Genomic DNA, 10,490 nt, shown 5'->3' on the forward strand with positions numbered 1-10,490 from the left:
AATGACATCCCTATTGACACCACAGAGATCGTTGGCTGACCATGCGAAGACATCTTTGTTGTTGAACAAAAACCTTGTTAGAGTTTTCTCCTGTTCCTCAGACAATTGAGATCCCAGCAATACCTTCTGCTCTGTTATATCTTCACATAAGAGCATGGGCTTCGGCTGATCGGCCGAAGCAGCCTTCTCCCTTCTGTACTTGTACTGCTCACAAGCTTCGGCTCCATCTATATTATGAATTGTTTTTGAATCTATCCAGTTTTCTTCAGCCTTTTTGGCAGCTTCCTAACTTCCAAGAATAGCAATAGGCCCTTGATCCGAAGGTATCTTCATGCATAGATATGCTGGATGAAGAATTGCTTCAAAAGCATTGAGTGTCCCACGACCAATGATTGCGTTGTAGGGGTACTCCATGTCGACAATATAAAACACAACTTGCTCAGTCCTTGTATTGTTGATAGATCTGAAGGTCACTGGCATCGTGATCTTGTCGAGCGCTACAATCTGCCTTCCTCCGAAGCCACAAAGAGGGTATGTAGCATCATGAATCTTATCCTCTGGCTCTTGCATCTGTCTGAAGGCCTTAGCAAATATAATATCTGCTGCACTGCCTGTATCAACTAGAACATTGTGGACCAGAAATCCTTTGATAACGCAAGAAATAACCATAGCATCATTGTGAGGGTAATCCTTGAGCTGAAGGTCCTCTTGGGAGAAGGTAATTGGGATGTGGGACCATCTCGACTTGATGAAGGGTCCCTGCACCCCGACATGTTGTACCCTTCTCTGTGCCTCCTTCTTCTGCTTCTTGTTGGCCGGCTCTGAGCATGAACCGCCTGTTATCGAGAGTACCAGCTTCGTAGCCGAAGCAGCTCCAGCTTGGTTGTTGAACGAAGCCATCAACTCAAAAAGTGGAAGTGGGTTCACTGGAGGTGGGCGCCAATGTTGGGGACTTGTTCTCAAATGCTATGAATTAAGAACAAGGCAACATAAAATGTTAAATATTAATGCCCTTCGTCCACTAAAGCATTATCTCCCCAAGGATTTAATGAACTTTGGACGAAGGCCATGAGCAAGATATCATGAAGGTCATACCTTCGTGATTAGAGTTATAAAACAATGTAGGATGAAATATAAAAAATATGAAACATAAGGGAATGATATATCAAAAACACATAAGATTATTCACATATTTTATTATACAAACCTAAATATTAAAACATAATATTTAGGTACATTTATACCTTCGCCTTGGCAGAAAGCAATAATTCCAGCGTAATGTGCCAGCGATTACAAGATTGCGTGAACAGTACAGGGGTACTGTTCACCTATTTATAGGCACAGGGCTCAGCCTGTGTATAATTACATTTATTCCCTTTACAATCAACTATAATAATGACACAGAATATCATGGGTCTTTAGGTCATTTCATCTTTAAGTTGGTTCACCCCTTCGTCTTGAGACATGTCACTGTGCCGAAGCTTTATAGGCGATAGCTTCGGCACTGCTTTTGAGAGGATCTGTCAAAGGTGTTTCTTTCTTTAGGATCTTCGGCTAGCATACCCCCAACAGTTTGCTTAAGTGGTTTCACTTAAGTGTTTTTGTTATACTCTTATACCTTTGTTTAATTGGGATACTTGGGATACACACTTATTAGTAAGACAGGTGTTGCTAATAAAATATTGACAAACTAAAATGCTTACCGCTTAACCTTAGCCTTACCCTGTTAAACTTGCATTAATTTTCCCCCACTTGTTGAGCACCGACCATAAGTGAGCTCACCCTTGCTAATACTTTGATCAGAGGGTGATGAAGAAGACCATGATGAAGATTTTGATGAATACTGAGTCTAACGATGCGCCGGTCATCTTCCTGCGGGAGATTACCCATGTTATTTCCGCTATACTTTGATGATACTATTTAAGATACTATTATCTGGATGTTGTAATAAAGACTATACTACTCTCTTTACACCTTTATTGCATTATATTTTGATATACTACCCTTGTGACGTCAACATATGTGTGCAAAATGGATCTTGGCACACATATGCTATGCATTTGGTTTTGCCCCCAGAACCAGGTGTGACTGTAACGCCCTAAATTTGGGGGTAGAATTTTTTTTCCTTTTATACTCACCAAATCCAGGCATTACTCTCTTTTCTCTTCCCGTTTCGCTCGTTCTTCCCAATTTCAAAGCAGTATAACGACTGGTGTCGTATCGTGTGTAAACAAAAAACCTAAGTTGACATGGGTGTTGCATCGTACCGAAGCATATTTCTTTTGTCTGATGATTGTGTTTGATCGCGCGTCCGTCTCGCCTCGTTTCGGATTTCGTTTCGCTATTGGATTCCGATCAGTGATTGTGCGTGCCATGGGATTTCGACCCACGACACGACCCAGCTCGGCCCGGCCCTGGCCTACGCGCCCCTGGCGCCCCACCTCCTCCCCCATGCGCCCCCTCCTCTCTATCTCTATCATTTGATTTTTCCCGCGCAGCAACCTTCTCTCCCTCTCGCTTTCTCCCACCTCTCTCCCACCCCATGCCCTAGGTGATCCGGTGACGGTTATCGCCGGATTTTGGATCCCCAAGGTGAGCTCCCCTCTCCCTCTCTCCCTCTCTCTTCCTCTTCCTCCCCTTCCCCTCTTCCCTGCGCGCGTCCCTACCCTCCTCTCCCCTGCGTGCACGCTCCTGTGCGCGGTCCGGCGGTGCAGCTCGCCCCGGCGCCCCTCGGCGCGGCGGTCCCGGCCCCCGACACGCGGCCGTCCTGGCCCTCCGGTGGCGCGGCTTGCCCCGGCGCCCCTCCGTGCGGCCCCCTGGCCCCTTGGCGTGGCCGCCCTCAGCCCCCTGCGCGCGGCCGTCCCAGCCCGGGTGCGCGCGACCCTTGCCCTCGGCAGCGCGGCCCTCTGGCCCCAGTAGCGTTGCCCTCGTGGCTCATTCGGCGTTCCCGCACGCGCAGCCCCAACGCGTGCGATGATCAAATTTCGGTTTAATTAATTTTAAATTTAGTTTAGTTGACGTGCTACGTCGCGCGCTTCGTCGCGCGATGATTTATTTTAAATATTCATTTATTAGTGTGTTGCGTCGTGCGCACGACGGTTCATCTTAATTTCAGATTATTTAATATGTGGCGTCGCGCGTCTAGTCGTGCGATGTTTTGTTTTAAATTCAGTTTAGGTGACGTGTGCTGTCGTGCGTTTCGCCGCGCGACAACCCTTTTAAATTTACCTTTAATGATTGATAATAATTAAATATATAGCATAGCTCTGTCCTATGTATAGCGTAATTGTCAAATTAGTACTATTCTGTTTAGACGAGTACTTTGATTTATAATCGCGTAACGTGATCGCTCCTCGACCTTAGCCTCGACCGTTACTCTCTCTTTCTCGCTTAGTCGTAGGTGTGAGCCCTGCACCGAGCGTATGTTTATTTATGATATTTTATTGCATGGTGTACTGTTCTTTTGTATTAAATTTGTGTAATGTATGTTTGAACTCGTATAGATAATAGTCAGTTGGTGGAGTCCGAAGGAGTTGCAGGTGAAGACCCTGAGCAGCAGATGGTTGGTGAAGGCAAGTGTCCCTTGACCCATCCATGTCCTGCACATTCTTATAATTCACTCCCCGCATTTACACAGTTTATACCTAAGGATTGACTAGCTTTTGTTTATCTTGTCCTTGTTTACCTATTTTGGTTGGGTTATTTTGGTTTAGCTCTATGCTAGTGCCTCACATTAATCAATGAACATGATGAGATTATCTATGATACGTTATTTTCCTTTTTGATTATGATGATATACTGTGACATTTAAGGGGACTCGAGCTGTTTCTCGAGTGCCTCTCCGTAAGGACTGGTTTGTTGGATGACCGCCCAGGAAAACAGTGCAACCATGAGGGTGGAATGGGATGCCCTTAGCTGAATAATTAGAGGAACTGAGGTTTAGTTCGCTTCGCCGTCGTGTCGTCAATGGGGCTCGGTGTATGAGGCTAGCTCTGCCAAGGTTGGTTTGCCCCTTGGGGAGGAGTGCGGTACATTTAGGAAACCTAACGGGCGACTACAACCTCAGGGAATCTTTGTAAAGGCTACGTAGTGAAACCCTGCCTATTCACCTTGATATTGTTTAAGGGTTTGATCGGTCCGAGGCAAGAGGGAATCACGACTTGTGGGTAAAGTGCACAACCTCTGCAAAGTGCTATGAAACTGATATATCAGTCGTGCTCACGGTTATGAGCAGCCAAGGGAGCTCCATTGATTAGAGATACTTTGATCAGAGTTGTTTGGTTTACAGATGGTGGCGAGGATGATGGTTTGATTATGCTTATGGTAAAGTTTCTGGTATTCTTTCCGTTTGGAAAGGGTACTTTTGGGTTAACAAGTTGGGTTAATGCTAAAACCTGACTCTCTACTAGTAAATAATAACCTAACCAACTAAAAGCAACTTCTTGACTTAACCCCACATAAAGCTAGTCCACTACAGCCAAACGGGACAATTGCTGAGTATGTTGATGTGTACTCACCCTTTCTTTACACACCAACCCCCCAGGTTGTCCACGTTGCAACCACTGCTCAGAAGAAGATGAAGTCGTGGAGAAGGACTTCCAGGAGTTCCAAGAGTACGATGAGTTCTAGGCGTGGGTTAGCGGCAAACCCCCAGTCGGCTGTCTGTGAAGGCCGTGTGTATCTACATTTCTTTTCCGCACTTTGATAAATGTTAATGACTATGTGGATGTATCAGACATCATGATGTAATCGACTATTACTATCTTTTATGTTATTATTTGAGCATTGTTTGATGATGTACGGTTATGTAACTGCAGTGTACGTGAATTGCTGATCCTGGCACGTACATGGTTCGCATTCGGCTTGCCTTCTAAAACCGGGTGTGACATAGGTGGTTTCAAAGTCGTGCTGACTGTAGGACCGCTGACCTAGAGTAGAATGGCTGTTCTAAGGATTATAGACCCCTATTATCACCTTGACTTTGGTATCCCTTCAAAAGTTGGTCATATCGACCAAATCTATGTTCTACTATATATATTATACCTTGCTGAAAAAATTGTTTTATTCTAATTCCTAATTTTTTTATGGTTTACTTGCTGGTCATATTAGCTCTGTTCTCACTTTTATGCTTATGGTGTCTTTTGTAGATGGCTCGTCTTAGACACACCGCACGGAAGTCAGTCATTCCTTTCTTGCCTTCTCGTCTCGCGGAGCGTCCGCTACGCTGTCCTGTGACTGGTCAGTCTAGCCATTTGGAGAGGTTGCACTATCGCCTGCACGAGGAGCAAGAGTGTCGGTGATAGGAGTTGGAGCAGCAGGGCTCTTCTTTCTCGCTTCAGCAGGAGGTAGAGTCTGTGAGGAGCTGCTCTCCTGTGCCCCCGCTGGAGGCGCCCCCTGCACCACCACTAGACGTCCCGGTCGCTGGAGTAGCTGCTGGAGGAGACCCCAACGACGGAGGTGACGACAGCAGCTCGAGCCACAACACCGACCTTTCAGAGGAGCAGGAGCCGAAGGGATGGGTTGCTCGACCCATCACTCGTGACGCCGCTCGCGGGTGTCACTTTTACGATGCGCTCGACACCTTGTTGCGCCAGGCACTTGACCGGTGTACATGGTCTATCGAGTATCGTTGTGTTGTCTTCCATTACAGTCGCGGGGTTTAACCAGACCGCTGGGAGGCGACTTGCTTGGTGCGCCGTCCAGAGAACAGTCTCCGGGGTGCGGAGGTCTGCTCAGAGCATTACTCTATTTCTGAGCGGGACTCAGCTGAGGAGGCCATGCAAGATGCCGCACGGCGTGCGCTTTCGCACTACTGCTTAGTGCTCGGTGGGGTGGCCGATGGTCTTAACCTGAGGTATTACCCCCGTCGTCCATCTGGCAGAACAGGAGGCATGGTTGTCTCGCCTGTTGGTGAGGACAATCCTAGGTTGAGCAGCACAGTCAACCTAGCCGTCGTGCTAAACACGGAGCTGGACCATGCCTTAGATGAGCTGAGTAGGGCTCATGCTGAGATCACCTAGCTACGGGCTGAGCGTGCGGAGCGCCGTCACCTAGAGGATGGCTCTCCCGCCCCCCGTCGGGACTCAGCACCCGTACCGCTCACCTCGGCGTGGACACCATGCCTATGGTAACCCCGACTGCAGGACCAGGATAAATTTAGAACCTGTTGGGGACTTGCTCTCAAATGCTTCGGCTTAAGAGCAAGGCAACATAAAGAATGTTAAACGTTAAAGTCCTTCGTCCTTCGAAGCATTATTTCCCTTAGGATATAACGACTTTCGGACGAAGGTTACGAAGAGCATACCTTCGTAAATACAACATATAAAAATGAAGAAGGGGTCATACGAAACATGAACAATACAAACCATCAAATATGTTATTGCTATTGCATTATTTTTATTTTATTCCTATGAATGGATAAAAATAACAATTTATTACAAGTGTACCTTCGGCTTGGAGGCAGATAAAAAGTACAAGCGTGACGCAAAAGCAAAATGCCAAGTCTGCGTGAACAGTACGGGAGTACTGTTCATCTATTTATAGGCACGGATCGCAGCCCATGCAAAATTACATCCAGGCCCTTTGCATTTGATAATAACTCTATAGTAATTTATCGGGGTCTAGATAGTCTTTTCCTCTTTAAGTCGGTTTCCTTTTTCCTGCCAACATGCCGAAGCTCCCTTGCGCACAGCTTCGGCTTTGTTCCATCCTTCGTTCTCCTTATGTTTTTCATACAACGATTTTGACTCAAGTCCGAAGGGTCCATGTCCGAAGGTACCTTCTTATGTATTACACTCCAGAAACATTGTCAAATCACGTTTTTGAGGACCTTCGGAAGCCGAAGGCCCTCAACAGTAGCCCCTCGCAATATTAATTTGTTAGGATAATAAATTCAGATTGCGATATGGACGAAGGCCCTAAGCCGAAGGTCCGAAAAAACACCTTCCTCTTGCTAGAATAGAAATAGTCAATGGCAAGCGGGACCCTCCCACTTGCAATGCCCTGGGCGTATAAATATGTTACGACCGCGGGCTCATTTGGCACACCTTCTTGCCAACTGCTTTGCCTGTGCAAACAGCTCTTTGCCTACAAACGCTTGACCAGCTTTCTAGATTTTTCAGCTTCAGCCCTAAGAGCACATTTTCAGCATTTTCGAAGAGATGTCTCAGGAAAAGAAAGTTGTTGCCGAAATGAAACTGAGCCTTTCTGAGGAAAAGAATCTGGGCTTCATTGAATCGATAGCGAAAACAAATACAGAGAAGATTACTAGAGAAATTTTAGAAGGCTTATCTGAAGATACTGGTGAAAGTGATAGTTATGATGTAGAAAGCGGAGGTGAAGACTCCGAAGATCGACCATGGCGACCAAGCCACACAGTCTTTGAAAAATCGAGTATTAAACAAAGTCATCTTGATAACATGAGGGGGAGATATTTTCGAGACATGTCTACTGTGAGGGCAGATGACGGAGAGAGGACTGTGCCAACTCCCGAAGATAATAAAGTCGTGATCTTCCGAAGCATTTTTAAAGCCGGGCTTCGGTTCCCCTTAAACAGATTTGTGGTTGAAATTCTGAAGATATATCAGGTCTACCTTCATCAACTTACCCCCGAAGCAATAATAAGAATGGGAATCTTCGTATGGGCCGTGAAGAGCCAGGGTTTGGAGCCAAATGCAAAAAGTTTTTGCAATATACACGAGCTAATATATCAGACGAAACCCTGGGGTAAAGAGCAATATCATAACAATTTTGGCTGTTATAGCTTCGGTGCTCGCTCTGGGTCAAGCTGCCCCGTGCCGACTTTTCAGAAGAGATGGCCCGGAGACTGGATGAAGGAATGGTTCTATGTGAAAAACGATTTGAAGGCACGAGAAGATATTAAAGATATCATCATGCGCCCTATCTGGCAGCGCTTTGGCCTCCGGAAACCAAAGGTGGATGTTGACGAGGCAGTCGAATAATGCCAGAGGGCCTTCGACGTAGTTTGCTCTTTCATCGGGACAAGGGATTTAGTCCAGGAGCACATAGCCTTCAGAGTATGGCCACTTGTAGAAAAGTGGGAAATGCCAAAAGAAACTATCACCAAGCCTGACGAAGGTGGGCTGATTAGGATGAAGTTCACCTTCAGATACGAGGGTAAATTTGTCGAGCCAGATGATGATTGGCTGAAATGTATTGAAGCCACAAGCGATGAACTGCTTGGGCCATACTCAAAGGCAGAAGATACTGCGTTATCTGCGGCCTTCGGAGGCCAAAAGAAGAAAAAGTTCAATCGAGTTTTTGATGCTATTGGGTTTGTGTATCCTGACTACCGCTACCCTCTACGGGGTCGAAAGAGAAAAGATGCAGCTTCCGGGAAAGATGATGCTTTAGCTGCTTCAAGCGAGCTTGTGCCGAAGAGGAAAAGGGTAAAAGTCCTTACTCATCGACCGTGCTTTATTGAACCGGCCATAGTGCTCGAGTTTGTCGGTGAGGCTTCTTCGGCTACTGAAGCCGAAAATCCTATACCTGCGCAGAAAACTGAAGAGTTGACTGCAACACCGAAGGCTAAAAGAATTGAAGAGCCGAAAGCTGAAGGGACAAAAATATCAGAAATTTTAAGCCCTTCGGCAGAAGTTGGAGTGCCACAAACTCAGAAAGGTCCAGCGGTGACCCCTAAAAGAAAAAGGATGGTTAATGTTCTGGATGTACTGGAGACAATAAAGTCTTCAAGCCCTACTCCGAGAAAAATTGCCGAAGCTCAAAAAGCACAGATTGAAACAACAGCCTCTGGAGCCGAAGCTACAAAGCACCAGGCTGAGATCGAAACTGGACCTTCAGAGTCTGTCAAGAAGAAATCCTTGGAAACCGAAGGAGAGACTACAAAGGAAACTATAAAGCAAATTCTGTCTGAAAAAACTCTCTCTTCAACTCCCAAAGCATCTCCCAAGTTGCCTGATTATATTATACGACATGCTTCAGGCAAAATGCTATCTGAAGAGGAAAAGCGAGAAGCTCATCATTATGCCCAGAAATTAAAATATCCAAAAGGGGCGCTGATATTCAATGGCAGCGGAGCAGAAGACTTCTTGTATTGTCTCCCAGACAGCAAGGAGATCTCTGTCTGCCGGGAGATGGCAAGAAGCTTTGGATTCCCAACTCTAGAAGATGGGCTCTCAGTTTTGTCAAAAGATGAATTGGCCGACAGCTTAGCGTACAACACCTTAAAGGTAAGAAAATAAACTTTTTGTGTGCTTAAAAATTCGTGTGCTTATTTTTTAATACCACATTCCTTTTGCAGGCCTTATTCTTAGCAATGCCCTCACAGCGCAGAAAAGCGCTGAAGACGAGGGATGTACCATGGCGTTGAATAACCTTCGTTCCGAAGTGATTGAGCTAAGGAACGAAGGTCTTGAGAAAGATAAAATATTAAACTCGTTGCTTAATAAAATAAAAGAAGACGAAGCTACTTCCAAGGCCCAAGCTGAAGCCCAGAAGTGTGAAATTGAAAATCTTCAGAAACAGCTGGCTGAAGCGAAATTAAAGTGAGCAACTGCCGAAGCTGACCGAGACGCTAGCGATTATTGGAAAAATCATTGGGAGAAAACAACTGCAGAACTTCGGTCTTCAAAAGAAAGATGTTACGAAAAATCCATGAAATGTGTGGAAACAATTAAGACTAGTTTCTCCAGCGTCGGCGCATATTCGAATGAAGGCAACTTCGTACTGGGAGATCCCGAAGGTCCAATTGACTGGATCAACGGCGAGGCCGAAGCTTTTGAAGAAATTCTGAGTGGTTGTGGGGACATATGCGCCTTCTCGGGTGCTAGGGGGATTGCCGCTATCTTGGAGAGGAGAGGCTGCGAACATGTGAAATCCTTGGCACAAACCGAGGCTGCCTTATGTATTTAAGGTATAAAAGACCCCTCGGCCGAAGCAAGCTTGGTTGGTGGAAAATTTTTCACCGACATCTGGGAAAATGGCGGTCAGGAGATGGCTCAAGAAATTATAAGAAAAAGTGAAAAAGGTATTCACGATGCTAGAGAAGTAGCAGAGGCCGCTGAGAAAAGTGCGGATCTCGAGAGGCGAATAGGTATTGATCAATAGCTTTTGACTTTATGTTCTAATTTTATGACTTCGAACTTATTTACGCTTTGCATCACAGCCACACTATCTCCTCCCCCAGAGCCCACCGAGCCATTGGCGGACCCCAAAGCAAAGGAGGAGGATGAAATTATAAAAATGGCCAAAGCTATTATGGATAAAGTTGTTGATCAACTATTAAACGAAGTTGCAAAAGTAGTTTTAAAAGAAGATTAGCTGTTATTGTAAAGACATTTGGAATGTAATATTTGCTGGACAATGTGTGTAATATTTATAATTTTGAATGTAATATATAAGCTGTTTATAATTCAACTCTTTACGATGCATGAAACTTTACGTACATACCGTTTTTGAGCCTTCGGCGAAAAAACACCTTCCCTTCTTTTCATGCTTCATGAAGAATATCC

The sequence above is a fragment of the Zea mays genome, chromosome 4 (assembly GCF_902167145.1).
Source record: "Zea mays cultivar B73 chromosome 4, Zm-B73-REFERENCE-NAM-5.0, whole genome shotgun sequence".
Lineage (NCBI taxonomy): Eukaryota > Viridiplantae > Streptophyta > Magnoliopsida > Poales > Poaceae > Zea > Zea mays.